The following is an 8544-nucleotide window of genomic DNA, read 5'->3' as shown; positions in this document are numbered from 1 at the left end:
TTAGCGAGCCCATCCATTTGTTGAGAAAATTCCTTTGAAGAATTATTTACTTTCTTGTCTTTACTCTAGTGAACAGAGTGGAAGACCGAGCATCTCCGTAGTTGGCTCTGCAATGATTTCATGGTGACCGATAAACAATAAGGAAATTGGAAACATACAAAATCTACACAAGCTTCCATGCGGGCCTTTGGTTTAATCAACTAGGCGAGGGGGTTTCCACTGCAAAGGGTTGAATCCGCGAGTTCCTTTATGGCTATATGTTGATCAAGAGTTAAAAACGCACCAATGTAGGGCATTCCCTATTCATATAGATTTTTTTACCTGAAGCAGTTCCATTCTTTAATTCAGTAAGCTCCTTAGTGTTGAAGCTCTCTCAATCAATTGAGGTGTACAATTTGAGATTTTGCCCCATGATTTTGACTTGGTCATCGTCTCGGTGGGTCTGTTTGGTTATAACATGAGATTTTTTTTGTTCATTGCATGGGATTTCCGCTAGAATCGGCATTTGATCTAACCGAAACGATTGGTTCAGTTCTTGAAGTAACAGAAAAAATAGTTCCTTTGTATATGGCATGACTGGTCGATTACTCCGCAAATGTAAAACCGATCATTTTTTGGACTAAGAACTTGGCTCGGTCCTTGGCCATGACCAAAGAGGAGCGATATTTTTAGGAGGAACAAAACATGCATCAAGTCTTGCTCAAAAAGCGATGGAACATACAAGTAAGAATCAATCACGAGCGGAAATGATAGGAGGAAGGAACTCTTGCGAAATTATTGTAGGCGGGCCACTGGTAGCTGTTAGATGTTATGCATGCCATCTTCGGCCATGAAGGAGCCATGGCCATCCTGCGTGGAAGCAATGCACAAACGGCCGGCTGATGTGTGTCGGGAGATACGGGCACAAGCTTCGGCCGTGGAGGAGCCATGGCTGCCACCGTGTACAGGTCATGGGCACTGGCGGTTGCTGGGACTTTGCGAGGTAGGCAAATGGAGGCGGCGGCGGTGCAGTGAATCACATTAAGGTTGGGGGCTGAATTTGGGATGAGGTAATTCTACGTGTAGGTGTAGTTGGTAGATGAGCTATTGCCTATTTCGCTTATTTTGCCAGGCCTTGATGCAATATCTTGGCCTAACGAGCAAAGTTCGGTTTTGAACATTTGCTAACCTTTTTACGGCTTCGGTCCCGGTTTATCTGATCCAGTTTTCAGTTCATGGTGTCGAATCACGTTATTTGTCACTTTTTTACATTACAAGCACTGTGTATTCTTTATTTTATTTTTAGTTACCACTCTGTAATCTCAGGCCCACCACTGGACGCATATGCACAATTTTACTTGCATCGATCCACATCAATTTATCTCCATTTTCCAATTGCTACTATCAAGTCATTGAGTCGATTCATCCTACGCACTTTATGTGAAGGCAATCGGTTTAGCCAGGAGTAGCTTGCAATCCTGTAGGAGGCCACAAATCAAAAGCCTACTTGTTAAGTACTGTCTCGTGCTATTGGCAAGCAGTGCATCTTACATGAAGAAGACAGGTGTGTATGGTAGACGTGAGTCACATGACCGAATAAAGTCTGGCTCGGATACATGTTAGCTCTTCTTTTCTTTCTCACCCGTCACGATCCAAAACAGGTATACCTTGATCCTCTTTCAGTTCCGGTAGCTAGCTAGCCATAGCCATAGCCGCTCGACCGATTCTCGCCGCTCCCGGCGGCCGGCCACGCGATCCACAGCACCCATTTATGGGGCACCATTAATCCTGGTCGCACCGTACGTACGAGAGCAACGTGCACCCGTTCCCCGGCTGGCCGACGACGACGGTGCATGGATGGGCCGAGCCCCACCCACGCCCAGGCCCCGGGCACACACAGGCAAGGATCGGAGGAGGAGACGGATCCGCCGACGACGGCGACGAGACCATCCCCACGCCACCACGTGATGCCGTGCGCGTACCTCCGGCTTGCCCCCCGCGCGGCACGGGCGAGATTTCTTTTCACTCGCTGCTTTATTTGCTGCACATCTCTGGCCTTGGTCAAGCGTGCTTGCTGTCCACAGCATGCACGCACGGGGGCGGTGATCACGCTCTGGTCGGGGGGACACGGGAGCAGAGCGGCGCACGCAACAGCGATCACGAAATGACATGGCTGCCACGATCACATGTCACTCACTCTCCCTGTAGTACTACATGGAAATGACGTGGCTGCCCCTGTCTCTCTGCTCTGCTCGCGCCCGGAAAAGCAGAGGGGCGTCTCCCCGGCTCGTCATGTCATCCTCAGCCCCATCCCTGGTGTCTCTCTAGTCACTGCCTACAGGCTACAGCTTGCTCGTACTCCCTCCATTTCTTTTTACTCCGCATATAAGATTTGATCAAAGTCAAACTACACAAAGTTTGACCAAATATTATCTCGTACTAATAAACCATACGTCGTCTGCACTTTTGCAGAAAAGCCCCTTCATTTTTGAGAATTCAATCCGCAATCCTATTTTAAGTGGATACGTGAGAAAACACTTCGCTTTTACATAAAAACCCCTGCATTTGTTACAATTCTACCCACGGTACTTAATTAAACTGCTTCACCACCGGGCACCACCACCGCTTATCCATTTGCCTTCTCCACCGCCGGGCACGGGCCGCAGCTTGCCGCCGGCTTCCCGCAGAAGCCAAGGAAGGGGTGATGCGTACCGCCGGAAAAAAAGGAAGGAGGGAAGTGACTAGGAGGCCGGGTCGGCCTGCTGGTTTGCCGGGGCTGGAGAGGCTCGTGGTAGGGAGCTCCTCTCCTCTGCTTCGGGTGCGAGGCGGCCGAAGCGCTCGGGCTGCAGAGCTGCGGGGCGGGGCCCGAAGGGTGGCGCGGGCGCTGGATGGGACTTGGTGTAGGTCTCTGGCGAGATGGGGATGGCCTGAGGGGGTCTGGACGCCGGCGGATCCTTGGCCGGCGGTGCTCGGGCATCGGGCGGCCATGGTCGTCTCTCTGTAGAAAAAGAGAGAGCTCTTAGAGAAGAAGCACGTGGGAGAGAAGAGAGATGGAGGAAGAAGGGGAGGGCTCACCGACGGCGCAGAGGAGGACGCCCGAATGAGGAAGCGGCATGTCGTCGTCCTCCGCATCGCCCAGCGCGCGGCTTCTCCTGGCGCGGAACTGCCGCAGCTGTTGCTGCTGGCCAGACACCCGTAGCCGCGCACTCACCTGCGGCGAACGGAGGTGGGAGAGGGAGAGTGCCCTGGCTGGCAGGGAGGGGAGGAAGAAGGGAGAGAAGTGGTGGTGGAGGAGCAAGGCAGTGAGAGGATGTGGTTGGACGAGGCATGTGGCCTCTCGCAGTCAACGCGGGCCGCGAGAAAAGGAAGAAGCGAGAATGAGCGACGCGGGATCGGCCGAACCTCTGGGGCATGGCGCAGGTGGCGAAGGCTACGCAGTCTGAATCAGGTCGTAGGCAAGGCTTCTGGCCTGATCCGAAGCACGGGGCCGACGACTGGGGCGAACGGCCAGATCAGGACGAGGCAGAGGAGCTCCAAGGTGCCAGCCTAGGCGGTCTCTGGTTCATCGCCGATTAGGGGGTGCTGCGCTGGCCAGCCACCACGGCCCCGCGCACGTGCAGCTCTTGGCTAGATTGGATGGAGAAGAAGAAGAGGACCAGCGCTGGATTAGGATGAGCGGAGGAATTGGCAATCTGGATAAAAGAAGGAGAGGAGTGGCGATGAGATAAGGCACGCAGTGGGCGGTCAGTGCTTTTCTTTAATGAAATGGAATGAGATTGGTCTTGTACGGGCCAGAAGCTGCACGCATGCTAGCACCGAATTTTCATTTTCCGGAAGAGCACCGATTAATACTTGATGATGTTTGTTGTTAGTACATACTTCCTCTGTCCTAAAATAACTGGCAATACAACTTTATACACAATTTTGTATTTCCCTGTTTCTAAATTTAAGTCCTTTTACAAATTTTAATACGGACTACATATGCATGTATATAGACATATTTTAGAGTGTACTTTCACTCATTTTGGTCTATATGTAATCCATATTAAATCGTTAAAAAGACTTATATTTAGGAACAAAGGGAGTATTGTTAGTTTTTTTTAACCAATAAAACTTTATTCCTCAAATAATAGCCAAGTCATTTACAATGAAGTGAGAAATAAAATCAGCGATAAACGATTTTCAGAAAATAGAAGATTTATCACTAAAGGATTTGTGTGCCACCTCATTCGCCTCGCGGAAGCAATGTGAGTATTCAACATTAGCAAAATTCAGAGCTAGCTGCTTACACTCTGCCACCATAACCGCATCAAGTCCAGCATGAGCATCCGGATTTTGTACTGATTCAACCACAAAGTTGTTGTCTGATTCAATTAGGATCTTATTGCATCCGATCTTCCCCGCTAAGTATAGGGAGTATTGTTAGTTAGTACAATGTCGAGACATTTATTTTAAGATGGATGGAGTATAATAATTAAAAGTGAATGAAATATTAAAAATAAATATTTCTTAATGGAGAATATATTTAAAGCTCGCCGGTACTTGCTAACCATCAAGATATTCCTCAACTATGTATGTCATCGATGTCATTAGTAAGATAGGAAGGAGAGTGAGGGATGAAGAATAGAGAGAGTGCGACAACAATGCTTCTTGCTCGCACCATGTTTCGCCCCGCACGACAGCTGGGAGAAGGAGCACTACCCTCTGTTGTACCATGTGTCCCACGGCTCTGCATCCCCTAATCCTGATACTCATCGAGGCCCAGTGATAATGTCCAGGGAAGTGGTCATGTTGGCATGGAGAGTGTGCTCCTACTGTTGACGGCACAACAAAAGTGTCGCAAGTATTGTAAATTCTTTACTTTCTGATCATCATATTTTTGAAATGAGAAAGCATAAATATGAATTAATGTTAATAGGGATTGTGAGATATAGCGATGAAGATATGATTTGTTTGAAACTGTTACAGGTATGTCAATGATGCACAATTACTTTGCATAGAAGCAGTGGCCGCTGTAATTATTTTTACATAGGGTTGTTAAATAACAACTTATTACACGCAATTCAACTTTTTTAGAGCGAGTTGAAAAAGTAGGTTTTATTAGTAGAGAAAAAGATTACGAGCTTTTGAAATACAATGAGATCTTCATAAAGTGGATATTTATGAGTTTCACAAGCAATTTAATTGGAAAATCTTATTATTCACCATGATAGGTAAACACTTGAATACCATATGAACTCTGAGATTTATTCTATACCCGATGCAACGCACGAGCATTTTTTGCTAGGATGTAAAAATATGAACATCTACAATATTAAAACTATATAGTATGAAAATACATTTGGTGGTGCATCTGATAATGTTGATTTTATATTTTTAATGTTTATATTTTTTAATATAAAGTTAGTCAAACTTTATAAAACTTGACTTTGACCAAACATTATATGCAGACAAAAAGAAACAGTGGGAGTAGATAGAGAATATCGCCCAGACATCCATTAATGATAGTAACTCGTACTAGTATAGAGAGTATCGCCCAGACATCCATTAATGATAGTAACTCGTACTAGTACTACTAGCTAGCCTCTCGTCACAAGCCAACAACACTATTTGACTGTTCAAGTACAGTCGTTGAGCAGCTAGCCGGTCGGCGGACCCGTGCATGCCGGCCCTACAAAAAATCCAGCGGCCCTCCCTCCTCGTTCGCAGCCAGCCAAAGCGAGCCAGACCGGGCAGGCTTCAAAGCAAACGAGCAAACGACGACACGGGAGCGGCTCCGTGGCCCGCCCGGCCCATGGCCGGGACACACCCACGGTGCAGGATCAATCAATCCTCCCCTAGCACCATGCAACGTACTACTCACCGTCCCAGGAAATGTGGCCTCCAGCGTCACCGCGGCCGCGGACACTGCTCGCCGGGGCCTCCGTCAACGAAGGAGCACGTCGTACGTACAGGTACAGCACGGGCACATTTACCACGACGCAGCAGCAGCGCCGTGCGATGGCAGCAGGCAACAGCGTCAGTCAGGCCAACTTCATCGCGCGATCCCAAACGGACGTCCATTTTGTCCGGATTTTGTCCCTTTGGATAGGGATTTGGGGTCATGTCCGGACCTATCCTGGGATGCGGTGGCCGTGCGCCCAGCGCGCGGCCGCATCCTTTTGCCCTATCTTGTCCGCGTCTATTTAGAAAAAGGGATGTTTCAAATGCCAAGCCCCAATTCACGACCTGAGTTTATCACGCTGGCAACAAAGCCAGCGGCCTACACGACCATCGCCGGCAACACAGCCAGCGGCCGGCAATACAGTCAGCCTTCACAATGAATAGTTGTCCTCACCGGCAACACAGCCAGCGGCCGGTAACTGTTGGAAATATGCCCTAGAGGCAATAATAAATTAGTTATTATTATATTTCCTTGTTCATGATAATCGTTTATTATCCATGCTATAATTGTATTGATAGGAAACTCAGATACATGTGTGGGTACATAGACAACATCATGTTCCTAGTAAGCCTCTAGTTGACTAGCTCGTTGATCAATAGATGGTTACGGTTTCCTGACCATGGACATTGAATGTCATTGATAACGGGATCACATCATTAGGAGAATGATGTGATGGACAAGACCCAATCCTAAGCCTAGCACAAAGATCGTGTAGTTCGTATGCTAAAGCTTTTCTAATGTCAAGTATCTTTTCCTTAGACCATGAGATTGTGCAACTCCCGGATACCGTAGGAATGCTTTGGGTGTACCAAACGTCACAACGTAACTGGGTGGCTATAAAGGTGCATTACAGGTATCTCCGAAGTGTCTGTTGGGTTGGCACGAATTGAGACTGGGATTTGTCACTCCGTGTAAACGGAGAGGTATCTCTGGGCCCACTCGGTAGGACATCATCATAATGTGCACAATGTGATCAAGGAGTTGATCACGGGATGATGTGTTACGGAACGAGTAAAGAGACTTGCCGGTAACGAGATTGAACAAGGTATCGGTATACCGACGATCGAATCTCGGGCAAGTACAATACCGCTAGACAAAGGGAATTGTATACGGGATTGATTGAGTCCTTGACATCGTGGTTCATCCGATGAGATCATCGTGGAACATGTGGGAGCCAACATGGGTATCTAGATCCCGCTGTTGGTTATTGACCGGAGAACGTCGTGGTTCATCCGATGAGATCATCGCGGAACATGTGGGAGCCAACATGGGTATCTAGATCCCGCTGTTGGTTATTGACCGGAGAACGTCTCGGACATGTCTGCATGTCTCCCGAACCCGTAGTGTCTACACACTTAAGGTTCGGTGACGCTAGGGTTATAAAGGAAGCTTGTATGTGGTTACCGAATGTTGTTCGGAGTCCCGGATGAGATCCCGGACGTCACGAGGAGTTCCGGAATGGTCCAGAGGTAAAGATTTATATATGGGAAGTCCTGTTTTGGTCATCGGAAAAATTTCGGGCGATATCGGTAATGTACCGGGACCACCGGGAGGGTCCCGGGGGTCCACCAAGTGGGGCCACCTGCCCCAGAAGGCTGCATGGGCCAAGTGTGGGAGGGGACCAGCCCCTAGGTGGGCTGGTGCGCCCCCCACAAGGGGCCCAAGGCGCAAGGGAGAGTGGGAGGGGGCAAACCCTAGTCCAGATGGGCCTTAAGGCCCACCTAGTGGGCGCCTCCCCTCTCTCCCCTCTTGGCCGCCTCCCCAAGCCCCATCTAGGGCTGGCCGCACCCCTTGGGGGGAAACCCTAGATGGGGGCGCAGCCCTCTCCCTCCCCTATATATACTTGAGGTTTGGGGCTGCTATAGACACGAGAACCTCTTCCTCTTGGTGCAGCCCTACCTCTCTCCCTACTCCTCCTCTCCCGCGGTGCTTGGCGAAGCCCTGCAGGATTGCCATGCTCCTCCATCACCACCACGCCGTTGTGCTGCTGCTGGATGGAGTCTTCCTCAACCTCTCCCTCTCTCCTTGCTGGATCAAGGCGTGGGAGACGTCACCGGGCTGTACGTGTGTTGAACGCGGAGGTGCCGTCCGTTCGCCACTAGGATCTCCGGTGATTTGGATCACGACGAGTACGACTCCTTCAACCCCGTTCACTTGAACGCTTCCGCTTAGCGATCTACAAGGGTATGTAGATGCACTCTTTTCCCCTCGTTGCTAGTTTCTCCATAGATAGATCTTGGTGACACGTAAGAAAATTTTGAATTTCTGCTACGTTCCCCAACAGTGGCATCATGAGCTAGGTCTATTGCGTAGATTCTTTGCACGAGTAGAACACAAAGTAGTTGTGGGCGTTGATGTTGTTCAATATGCTTACCGTTACTAGTCCAATCTTGTTTCGACGGTATTGTGGGATGAAGCGGCCCGGACCGACCTTACACGTACTCTTACGTGAGACAGGTTCCACCGACTGACATGCACTTGGTGCATAAGGTGGCTAGCGGGTGCCAGTCTCTCCCACTTTAGTCGGAACGGATTCGATGAAAAGGGTCCTTATGAAGGGTAAATAGCAATTGGCATATCACGTTGTGGTCTTGCGTAGGTAAGAAACGTTCTTGCTAGAA

At 49.1% G+C, this 8544-nt stretch overlaps 1 long non-coding RNA gene across 1 annotated transcript; it reads right to left on the bottom strand.

Moving 5' to 3' along the window:
- Positions 1-2464: 2464 nt before the first annotated feature.
- On the bottom strand, positions 2465-3719 carry LOC119291824. The gene is made up of 2 exons (XR_005142659.1): positions 3055-3719; positions 2465-2977 (listed from the first exon to the last, which is right to left on the bottom strand). It is a non-coding gene; the product is annotated as an uncharacterized LOC119291824 (long non-coding RNA).
- Positions 3720-8544: the final 4825 nt, after the last annotated feature.

The sequence above is a fragment of the Triticum dicoccoides genome, chromosome 1A (genome assembly GCF_002162155.2).
Source record: "Triticum dicoccoides isolate Atlit2015 ecotype Zavitan chromosome 1A, WEW_v2.0, whole genome shotgun sequence".
In the NCBI taxonomy this organism is placed as follows: Eukaryota; Viridiplantae; Streptophyta; class Magnoliopsida; order Poales; family Poaceae; genus Triticum; species Triticum dicoccoides.
Note: the sequence above shows the minus strand (reverse complement) of the source record. Positions and strands in the feature narration are given on the sequence as shown.